Source organism: Podarcis bocagei (assembly GCF_964188305.1).
Source record: "Podarcis bocagei genome assembly, chromosome: 9".
Lineage (NCBI taxonomy): Eukaryota > Metazoa > Chordata > Lepidosauria > Squamata > Lacertidae > Podarcis > Podarcis bocagei.
The window spans coordinates 37486874-37498997 of NC_138134.1; the positions used below are offsets into that span (position 1 = coordinate 37486874).

The following is a 12124-nucleotide window of genomic DNA, read 5'->3' on the forward strand; positions in this document are numbered from 1 at the left end:
AAGGTTTCTAAACAGAAATAGGAGTATAGAGAAATAAAAATAAATCTTCTGAGACTTAAGAAGTATAGAGAGTGCTCCTCTTAGAAAGTGTATTAAATGCATTTCTGTTTTTCTAGCAAATTCAAAGTTTTGAAAATGAAGTATGTTTAGTGTAGCTATTCAGTATGGTTTACATGACCCTATTCACTTCATGGGACTGAGAAGTCAATCAAATTCAATTTAGGTAATTTATATGGATTGTGTTTGATCAACTTAATTACAGAAGTAATTGAAACAGCAAATGAATTTTTCCCATATGCGTGTGAAGCTATCAAGTCAAAAGGGATAAACCCAGAACAATCTCTTCATTATCTGTGTCAGTGACGCCCAGATCTATCATTAGTGCATTGCCAGGGGGAGGAGTGGAGAGCTAAACAGAACAGGGCCACGATTGTTAATGCCACCATAAAAAAGGAAACCCAGTACTATTTTTGTAACATTTTTCTTTTGGATATTGTAACGTTGTAAAGTTTAAACAACTTAGTTATTCAGAAGATTCAAAGATTAAGAAATAATAAATTCCTCTTTCCCTTAATAGGAGAAAGGGACGAAGCTCAGTGGCAGAGCATCTGCTTTGCTTACAAAAGGCCCCACATTCAATCTCTGGCATCTTCAGGTAGGGTGAAAATGCCCTGAAACCCTGGAGAGTCATAGCCAATCAGTTGAGGCAATACTAAGCTAGATGGACCAATCGTCTGGCTCGGTATTAGGCAGTCTGGTTCTGAGGAACTTCAGTGGCACACTTCCTTGCTAATATAATTTGGCACTTTTATGTGATTTAATTGCCTTAGTTCTGTGTTCACTCAATACAAATCCCAGTTTCCTCCTCCATGCCAATCATCTTTAGCCAGACGTTTTGGCTTCATAAGATATGAAAAACCAAACCCTGATGAACTGTGGATGGTTTGCTTTTGGGTTTGTTTGTTTTTTTTGCTTGTTTATTTTTTAAAAAAGATGTAAGTTATTTCCCTCTCTTTCTCTCTCAGTCTGTTGCTAGGGGAAATATGGGGGGTGATACACAACTCACTGAAAGCATTCTGCAAATAAAACTGGTCATTACACAGGACTATCAAGATAAATCATTTGTTCTGTTCTTAGGAGGATTTTCTTCATGACAAGGCACAGCTGTCAAAGCTTCAGTAGAACTTGACTCTTTTTGGCAGGAAGAAAAAGCCACCAAATGGCAGTCTGCAGCTTGCGGCAGTTTGAGGAATGCTTTCCAACTGCGGCTCTCGATTGCCATAGTCAGAGCAGACATACTGGAGGAGATCCAGCTGAATCAAAAAGAGAAAAAAAGAAAAAGTATCCCTGAGAGATTTTTTAAAAGCAACTTACAACTTACTTATTTTGAGCCTGTCAAGAGCCTCAGCTGGCTCCCATAGTGATTTAAGGGAATGCTGCTTCAGAGATTTTGCAAATCCTTCCTCTGTGCCACTCCAAAGTTCTATAAGGACATGGAATGAACCTGAAAACCAAGCATGTGATAATTCAGAGACAGAATATACTGACATGTGCGCTGTTCTAACAAACTGTTCCAAGACCAAAATGGCTTCTGAGAAATTCAAGCACAGGACAGTCTTTGGCACCCATGTGCATCTGAGTCAGAATTCACCAGAAGATTCTCTTTCCATCCCCTCAGTATTGAGGGTTGTAGATAAAAATGTACTAAAGATGTTCTGCTCTTGAGCTGATTATACGCTATGCAGAAACAGAGACCATGAGCTGAAATTCCTAATACCAAGTATTGCTTGTATTTTGGGAAGGATTTCACACACACACACAAACGGCAGATCTCACAAGCAGATCTAGGACTTTGCACATTAGCTTCTGCTAAACCCCTTGACATTTTATCAGGAAAAAAGTGGCAAAGAGATAAGAGCACAGGAAAGCCATTATGCAGCTGATCAGCGATTGATTTAACTAAGGCCTAATTCATGCATACCTCACCAGAGTGGTATGGCTGTTTTATACCTCCTTAGCTGTATCTCTCTCTGCAGGCAGCTGAGGAGGAACAAAGGTGCTTACTACATTTCTGGACTGAAGAAATGCCTCCCCAGTTCTGTGCCAGGTGCCTTGTACTTGCCTAAATGCTAACAGCACCATCTTTTATTTCCTGTGTAAAAACAGCAGATGGCTATCTTGCATGAATCAGCTCTCAGAATAAAGGTGCACATGTTGGCTGTATAAACACAGCAAGCTTGTATTGCACTCTCACTGATGGCCTGTTCAGCCTGCACCCTCCCAGTATCTTATCAAAAGAGTGGTGAGATTAGGATTTGACTGAGTGTGGCAGACTAAAAGTGGGCCTTAAACTTGAAAAGGAGATCAGGGTTCCGGCATGTTTAATAGATGGGTGGAAGAAGAAATTTCAGTAGATGCAGGCTTTCTGTAAGGCAAAAGGCTCCAGCCAAAATTATATTAAACTTGGAGAAGGCCTCCTTCTCTCTGACACTCACACACAGGGCTCCTCAATACAACCTGCTTATACAGCATTCACAGACTCTCAGAAAAACAGAGTTGAAATTTAGAAGGGACCCAAAGGGTCATCTAGTCCAACTCCCTGCAATGCCCACAGCTATCCCTGGGTGGGCTTGAGCCTTTTGGTTAACAGCCAGACACACTGACCCATTGCGCCACCTGGGGGTCGTTTTAATTTGCTTGCACAAAAGTGTACATGGTGGTTAGACTGTGTTTGTGTGGGATGTAATCCACTGGAGCAGTCAAGTACAACATTACCTGTTTTGCTAGAGTGGACATGCAGGGAATGTTGGTCCAGCCAGTCGAACTTCCTGTTATACCTGGCTGGAGCATCCATTCTTTGCATGTGACCAGTAGGTGGGCATGACCTTTCCAGACCCGGTAAAGGCCAAGTCACATAGCCACCTCTCTTCTTTTTCATCCTGCCTGCTTCCTGCTTCACTTAGACTGGGTTACCCTCCCATATGGGGTAAAACTATTTGTACTTATTTGTAACTTTAATCCTAAAGCCTGTCTTCAGAGATCACACTGTGTTCTGCCTGATCGTGAGTACAGTGGTACCTCAGATTAAGAACTTAATTCGTTCTGGAGGTCCATTCTTAACCTGAGGTACCACTTTATCTAATGGGGCCTCCCGCTGCCATCGCACGATTTCTGTTCTCATCCTGAAACAAAGTTCTTAACCCAAGATACTATTTTGGGTTTAGCAGAGTCTGTAACCCGAGGTACCACTGTAAACTTCTTTTTGTTACTTATGAATAAGACTGTTGTGTCTTTATTCTTTTAGGAGGGATTCAAGGGATATTACCAGGAACATATCCCAATCTGGGCAAGCCAGAGTGAATTGCTTATTATCTTAAGAGATTCTAACGAGTCTGCAACCAGCTTCCTGCTGTGTAATAGGGGAATGCACTCTGCTGTATGAAGAAACTTGCTAGCGCGAGTTAGGAAGGATAATATTACATAGTATATCCTCTCCTGTTACCCACAACATTCCCAGAGTTTGGTCTTTATTGAACATTCGTTCTGATTTGCTTGCAAGGTGTTTACCATAGCTGCATACAAACCATGCATTTAAAGCAAGCTCGTGCACACATACATCTTGAAAAGAATCCTGAGACTGTAGTTTACACTTCACAAAGCTGCAATTTCCAGAACAGTTCTTTTGGGGGGAACTGTGCTGTATCGCGGGTACACAGCCCATATCTTCCTGTGCATCATTCTTTCAGCCCACACTGTTCAATACATTTCCCCATCACTTTCCAAACTGCAAAAGTCCAAGCTTTTAAGTGGATTTTATTTGCAAGGGTGGCAGAACCCTTTAATGCACCTTAGCTGCACATACCTGAAGTTCTGGTGTGAATCCCTCCCGCAAAATACTGACAGTTTGGAGGCACTTATGGATGCTTTTCTTGTGAAATAATCTAAATGAATGCCTATATCATCTTTCTTTTCGTTCACTTTTAGTTATCCTATCCAAAAGCAAAAGCAAAAAACATAGTAAAAGAATAGGCGGCAGACAGGAGAGAAAAGCAATGCAGTTATGTAAAGGTTACTTCATAATTGTACCACCTAGCATTATATATATCTCCCTGGAACATCAAAACAAAAAAGCCAAGAACAGAGTATCAAGCCCATCTATTACCTGAGATGACAATTCCTATGTTCCCTTGCTTAGTGAAATAAATCAAGACATGCTGGTGTTCTCCCTCGTCTGAGAGATGGGAAATACGTGAACATACACGGCCATTTGTCATGTGTAAGCAGAGACAGATTGGTAAGCTTGCCTATTTCCCCCTTTTCTATTGAGAAGATTAGTTTTAGTGGTCAGGAGTTAGGTCTTCAGCTATGCCACTGCTGAAACTACTGTTTCACTGGCCAGTAATACTAAAAGTGTTCCTGCCTCCTTAGTGGTACATTGCTACTGTTTTTTTTTGGGGGGGGGGTTGTGGGATACAGTAGAATAATCAGTCACCATGACAAAGGATGGAACCCTAGGCAATCATGCTAGGCTAGAAATGGCTGCCATCCATGGTCACACAGTACTCTCTTCCCAGGTTCCACACTGCAGATGTTGATGACATTCCATACCCTTGTCATGATATTTGTTAGGAGCTAAAACAACAGGCAACATTACCTGGCCTTACTAAGATGAGGGCCTGAAGCACAGCGCAAAGCTGCTGCCATGGCCGGGAGCGAGACAGTACTGAGGCAGGTGATTGAGGTGCTGAAGCTGCTGATGGGAACAGCCGTGGCTGTCGGTGAGGAGAAGGGGAAATGGGGGCCTTCGAGGCAAGGGGTTCTACACCTTTGCGGTGCAATGAAGGCTGCAGGCACCCTGGTCTCTCCTGCAGCTGACTGGCCTCCTTGGAAAAGCTGTGCTGGGGCAGGTGTGGCACAGCAGCACTCACCCAGAAAGCCCATCTGAGAAAGCCCATCCCTCCAGGGTATCCTCTTTGGCCAGTTGTACAGGGTGATGTGGGAGTGGTGTTGCTTTTTATTAGCCACCCACATTTTATACCTTTGTATCCCGCTCATCCTCTAAGAAGCTCAGGGGTGTACAAAGTTCTCAGGCTCCCCTGCTGGTAACCCGCTGGCAGTACTGCAAATGGTACTAGTTACAATGGACCAAAGGTCAGGCTGAGTGTAAGGCAGCTTTCTACAGTCCTGTTTACATTCAACCGGAACCATGAGGACCAGAAGCTTGCTTCATTTTTTAGGGGAATGGCCACAGTTGTAGCTGCTCAGTAGCAGAGCACCTGTGTCAGGTTTGATTTCCTGACAACATATGCAGGTAGGACTGGGAAAAGACACCCCACCTGAATTCCTGGAGAGCTGTTCTGCCAGTCAGAACAACTGAGAGGAGCATGTCGCAACTTAAAGAATAACAAAATGCCAGACTAGAGACAATACTGGGCTAGCTAAGGGTGTGACTAAGGCACCTTCCTATGGAAACTTTTAAAAACTCCCCATGAAGTGGTAAGAAGCATGGGGGGATGGACAGGGTAACATCTATGAATGGCCAGAGCAAGACAAGGAACTCAGAAAAACTAAGGCTCCAGTCGTAGCCCCACTTAACCTGGGAATATGCCCTATTGAATTCACAGGTACTTACTTCTGAGTTGATATGGTTAGGATTACACTGTAACCTAGCAGGGAGAGAATAACTTTTAGAGTGGGAAGAACATAACAACCCTGTTAGATCTGACCAGAAAGCACATCTGCAGAAACCCCACAAGCAGGGCTTGTGGGAGAAAGCTGACTCCTGCTCCCCAGCAGCTGTTGCAATGGGTGCCCCTAATTTCATCTGTGAAGAATCGGAGGCTATGGAGGTTAGATTATATCTACCCTCTGTTGAGCATTTTTTTCTGATTTGTTTGCAGGACAGTTATACAACAATAAGCATCCATCCCCATTTGCTAGCAGAGTGTTTATACGTCTTCCCTTTAATCATTCGCTGGTTCCACACTTCTGAATTCATGTCCCTGTCATTGTCCTAATTGCAAACAGTTCATTTTTATAATGGGGATCGTTGTGCTTTGCTGACAGAGCTCTTTTAATTGCTCAAAGCGAAATGTCCAAGTGTGTTCTTGGATCATGCCCAGATAATACTGACAGTCCGGAGGTGCCCTAAATTATCTAGATCAGCTTAAACAGGGTAGCCAGGTATTATGGACCTAAACAATTGCAGAATTAAGATAACCAAGCCAGAGATCAGTATCCAAGGCAGCACCCTATAATTTCAGGGCAAAAAGACAGATAAGGTTAGGACAGACTGGGACCAGAAACAGCTGAGGAAGTCATAGGACTGGGACAGGAACAGAGGAAAGCCAGAAGTTGAAGCATCCAGTCAAAATATCCAGGAGAGGTATCTGTTAAAGGCTGTATTCCAGGCATCCAGGCCAGTCATGGCAGAAATACAGATGACATATGAGACATGGACAAGAGAGTAAGGATCAGAAAAGTTTTGTATGTAAGAGATAGGAACAATTTGACAGAAACAATCATCTTTGAAAACACACCCCAGGGACCTATGAAAATTCTGCTAAGTAACTATGATGGAGACTAGCAATGAATTGTACAGGGTGAGTAAAATGCAACATGCATCTCTCTCTCTCTCTCTCTCTCTCTCTCTCTCTCTCTCTCTCTCTCTGTGTGTGTGTGTGTGTGTGTGTGTGTGTTAATTTCTAACATTCTAAAATGACCCCATGCCTAGAAGGCTGGGTCTGAAAGAGCCCATTTCTGAAACAGTGTGAAATCATGTAACACCAAATTATACAGGCTTTCTTTCGTTCCTTTTTTGTGGAAATACATTCACACTTTAAAACTTACTACAATCCACTTCTTCAGATGCATGGAGTGTTATCCTGCATTGCAGGCAGGGATGAGCAAATCTCAGTTTCTCATTTTTCCAATATTAAATTCCATTCTCTACATTACTTTGCCTTTTAAAAAAAAAAGTCCTCATGAAAATTCATCAGCATTTGAGTGTGAATTTCTTATAATATACACCTTTTTATGTAATTCATCCCAATATACATTTTTGCATGTTATTTTCAATAATGTACAGTTTTATGCACAGTTTATGCTTTTTTGTACACATTACTTGGCTGGAGAACAGCAGTGCAAAATTCAAGTAAGTGTGACTTTCAAAATATTGCTGTGTTTCAGTTTACATATTGATTCAGAAAGTGTGAAGTGGTTAGGTTCACCTTTAAATGTGAAATGAATTTTTCTTCCCCATCCCTAATTGCATACACATATATACATGATGCTGGAGGATTGTAACAGTGAGGTCAAAAGGAAAGGAAATGCAGAAAGGCACAGGTGATAACTCACCCTTGAGGGCTTGTTGTGGGGTGTTTAGACTCAGGTACATGTGTGTATCAGCTGATATACTGAGAGTTCCTAGGGATGCTGTGTGTGCTCCGTTCTGTTTGCTTGCATTCCTGGGCTGCCATTTTTGAGCCACTTCCCATGTGCTGTCTCTGTGTACACTTGCAGTCCACACACACCTAAGAAGGGCAGTGGGGGACTCTCCCCTGCATGTTCACAGGTGGGCACAATTCCTATGGTGATGCTAAGTTGGCTTTCAGTGCTTCATTGGCTCATTTCCATTCCACTGGGCAGCTGCCCGATCCCAGGCCTTCATGGACAGACTCTGGGTCTGGTGTAATTTATGCCAGGTTGCTGCACTTGGGGCTGCTCTGTAAAATAGCTGCCATTAAAAGCATTTCACAATGTCTAATAGCCTATTTTCTAAACAATCCTCACAAACGGAGTCAGACTCAATTATGTTTCATTTATCTGTTGAACTTTCACCTGAAAAACATGTTATATTCCCCTGAAAATTTGAATCCTCTTATCAGCTGGGATTTCCTCTTCTTAGCTACAAACCCTTCTTCCTTATTCACACAAATAACCTTTTAACCCACGCAGAATGCTGCCTTCTAGGTCAGTACCAAAAAGTGCAGAGGCCAGGAGAAGATCAGAAAACACATTTAGATTTATCATTATCAAAATCCTGCAACCTTTGCTGTTCTTTCCAACTTTTCTTCCCTTTGTTATATAAATGAACCTTCTGTTAACTGATGGTATCCTTCTGAGACATTCCGCCCAACGACCCACTGCAACTGTTATCTCAACTCTATATTTCCACTAGTACTCTCAGCTATCAGATCTCATGCAAAACATATAAAGATGCTCTCCCATATTTCTCCTTTCACTGCCAGTCTAGTCATGACATGGGAGATGCATGATTAAGTTATCCCACAGCTTTTTAAAAAGAAAGATTAATAGGCACCACTGCAGTGGACCCTGAATCCGATTGAACCATGCTTCTGAAGTGGCGCAGAGGTAACTTTTTGTCTTCCTATTTTCCTGATTAAAATTGGTTCTGCTTCCTGCAGGGGAAAACAGCAGCTTTGGGAAGCCATTTTGAATGGGGAAAGGATACACAGCGAGCAAAGGTGAAACTTCACACTCTTCTAAGTGCCACACTCCCAATCTGATTCCGGTCCTTCTTGGCTACTATTAATCCTTTTAAAACAACAACAACAGGCAAGCAGAAAATCCACAGGAGATTCTAATTACCAGTCTCCCACTCCACATCTAGTTGCAGCCTCAGTAACAATTCATCTCGGCTTTGTGGTGCCTCTTCTAAAACCTTGATGTGTTATAAATGGTGAACATAACTGGAATCTACATGCTGCTTCTGTTTAAACACTGCATTCAAATACAACACACAGATGCTCTCTTACTTTAAAAGGACACCCCAGAGAGCCTTTGTCATTTGAAAAGTCCTGGGATTCACAAGGCTGTAATCAGAAGAGCTGATATTGCTGCTCTTGTTGGACTTCTAAGCACCTCTGCGGCTATCAAGGGCTGCCAGCCAGAATCTTCTGAGAAGCTCACAATAGGGGTTGGTACCAACAGCTGGCCCTCCACTATTGCCCCTACCTCACTACTGGTAACCTGAATTTTCCATTTAAATATACTTTCCTCTATTTCTAGTGTTCTACACCGAATAGGGACGGGCAAATCTATCAGTTTTGTTTCTCTCAGTTTCTTTCTCTTTTTTCTAATCTTAACTTCACATTTCCACATCAGTTCCCTTTTTTAAAAAGAAAGAAAAGTCCTCATTAAATTTATCATCAGTTTAGCATTTATTAGGGTCAACTGTAAGTCATAGAATAGTGAGCTGGTGGAGTAGTGTTGTGGTTTAACATGCACAACCCTTATCACACAACTAAGTTTCCTAGATAATCTTGGACCAGTTATTGCTTGAGCCTAGCTCTTCTAATAAAGTGGTCATGTGCCGGGCCGGGCCCTCTCAGGTTAAAAAAGCAGCAAATGCTGCTGGCCATGTGCTCTGGCACTGAGCTACAACCCTCTGAAAGTTCCAGAAGAGGAGGTCAAACTACGAGAAGAGAAACTATTGTTCAGAAAGCTGCTTTCGTTATTCTTTCTTCTTTCATGCTAGAGGTTCAGAGAGGGGAGTCAGCCTTGTTTTGTGGGATACTGCCGGACCTTTTTCTCAGCAGATCTCATCAGAACTCAGTTCCAACACCCCTCAGGTGGGCACCATTTCCATTATAAGAGAACAAGGTTCATGGTGAGTTCTGGCACCTCTTTTTCTAGAAAAACAGCACTGGATACTGCAGATCAACCCATGTTGAGTTGTGCTTATGGAAGTGAAGTCGCTCACACAGATTGCCACACACTGTTCAGCCAGCTTGCTTCACTGCTAGAGGTCTTTACATCTGCTGAGCCGGTGCTTTTCCAGAGCTGAAAGCGGAATTCAAATAGGAGATTCCACGTGGCACTTGGAATAGCATTATATTATCCAACAATACCATCCTGAGAGCAAGATGCTTCTGGAATGTTTACTCACAAGTAAGTCCTGTTCGGTATATCTGTCTATTATATTATCTATTCTATTTATCTGTTATCTAGAGTGTCCATATTCTGCTTTCCAGGAGGACCTCACAGAGAAGTTTACATAGGATTATTACAGCAATAAGCATCCATTTAAAAAAATTAAAAAAATAGAATGGGGAAAAACAACATCTGTTTAGAACAAGTTGTTACTGCTTCTTCTCCTTAGGACAAGATGATCCTTCAGATGCTCTTGTGGTGGAAGTTGAGGGGGGAGGGCATAGGTCTTTTCTAATCTTAATTAAACATTTCCTGTTTGAAGGTCTTACCCATTATATTGTTTCCTGTTGACAGCATCTGGGAGATTAGTGACATATAGACTGTTAATTGCCTCTTCAACAGCCTCTCTTAATTGCTGTAGCACCAGTTATTTCTGTATCCTGGAAAGAAGGGACTTTTAAATTACTAGTATCTTTAGAAAACAATGTATAATAAAATAATTATCCGGCTCTAAATAGGGAAAGGGGGAAAATTATAAGGAAGCACAATGAAGCTTACAATTTTTAAAAATCATATGAACAAAGTTACCAAGAATTTTTACCCTAAAGCTGTTCTGCGGGGAGCATACTCCAAAATGGGGGTTACCACCATGGTGCCTGTGACTGCAAAGGCAGCCTTGATATCTTCTCCTGGCACCCATAATATCTTCGATTGCCACCCCACCCTGCACCATTCACTGTCCTCTTGAAGGTGGTGAGAGTGGTTACCGTACTTTTCTTTTCCTTGGAAAATACATAAGACTGAAGGAGGAAGTTGGAAAAGTGACACTCCTGTTTCAACTCAGTGCTCAAAGCAGGGGCAAAACTAGTCTTGATTTCACCTGGGTCAAAGACCCACTTTGGCACACACACACCATGAGCATTTGCATACACACACACACAGAGAGAGAGAGAGAGAGAGAGAGAGAGAGAGAGAGAGAGAGAGAGAGAGAGAGGATTGGAGCCTCAATGGCGCACCTCTGGAGGCTTCACCCCAGGGCAACAAAAACAAAAACCCAGTAGCACCCCCTCCCCAGCTATGGCACTGCTCAAAGTGCAGATGACTTCTACAATATTCAACTTTTACCCAGATCCCTTGGAAAAATGAACTGTCTGTGTGCATACTTTCACTCCCTCTTAAACTGCAAATATAGCACACAGGTTCCTCTCTGGAGCTTGTTAGCAGTCAATATATTCATCTAGCTTGCTTGCTTTTTTTACAATCACAAGGTCATAAAAACAGACACCATCAAAAAGGCTTGTTTGACTGTTGATTACTCTGTCTTACCTTTGCAACATCTCATGTTGTGTACCCCAAATTTAAAAGGGCAATCTGCAGTATTCTCTATACATTCCACTCAAGGTCAGAGTATGAAAGAAACACAGACCTCAAGTAAAGGGGGAGGAGAGAATCCAAGCTACCTGCAGTTTTCTGCTGTCATGCACTTTTGGCATGATGAAAATATATTTTACAAATGCAAGTGGCCAAAGGTCATCCAAATAAAGGAATTGGTTTCCCCACCGCTGAACAGCCCAGTGCCTCTTGACATCAATATTCTATCTTCTCAGGCACAAATGAAGAGGTTCTTCTAATAAAATAAGCTGTGAAGCCAATTCTGAGTTGCTATACTTGCACTAAGTCAAACAAAGCCTCTTCCCCATTTTTGAAATTCAAAACCATCTTTATCTATTCTTCAAAATAATTTTGCTATCCATTCTTCACCCAAAGCCCAGTTTTCATTTAACAAAATTTAAGCATTATTTGATTGCAGGAAAACCTGCAAAAAGCAGTTTGCGGAAACATTTAAATTATTTTTTAAAACCAGTTTTGAAAAATTAAAAGCATTTAAAAATAATTAACATTAACACTAAAAGGGAATGGAACACCACATCTGTGTACAGTGGTACCTCAGGTTATAGACGCTTCAGGTTACAGACTCCGCTAACCCAGAAATAGTACCTCGGGTTAAGAACTTTGCTTCAGGATGAGAACAGAAATCATGCGGTGGCAGCGGGAGGCCCCATTAATTAAAGTGGTACCTCAGGTTAAGAACAGTTTCAGGTTAAGAACGGACCTCCGGAATGAATTAAGTTTGTAACCCGAGGTACCACTGTATCGGGATAGGTTTGCCTAATGTTTTAAGCAGGTGCCAAAAAAAGTACAGTGAAGACACCAGCCTGATGTCAATAGC

At 42.0% G+C, this 12124-nt stretch overlaps 1 long non-coding RNA gene across 1 annotated transcript in view; it reads right to left on the bottom strand.

Moving 5' to 3' along the window:
* LOC308595184 overlaps nt 1-12124 on the bottom strand; it is a 198338-nt gene that overhangs the window by 133035 nt on the left and 53179 nt on the right. Inside the window, exons 2-5 of the long non-coding RNA XR_014011881.1 lie at nt 10483-10676; nt 10224-10334; nt 3863-3989; nt 1382-1504 (exon numbers count right to left, since the gene is read on the bottom strand). This is a non-coding gene — a long non-coding RNA (uncharacterized lncRNA). The remainder of the gene's footprint in view (nt 1-1381; nt 1505-3862; nt 3990-10223; nt 10335-10482; nt 10677-12124) is intronic.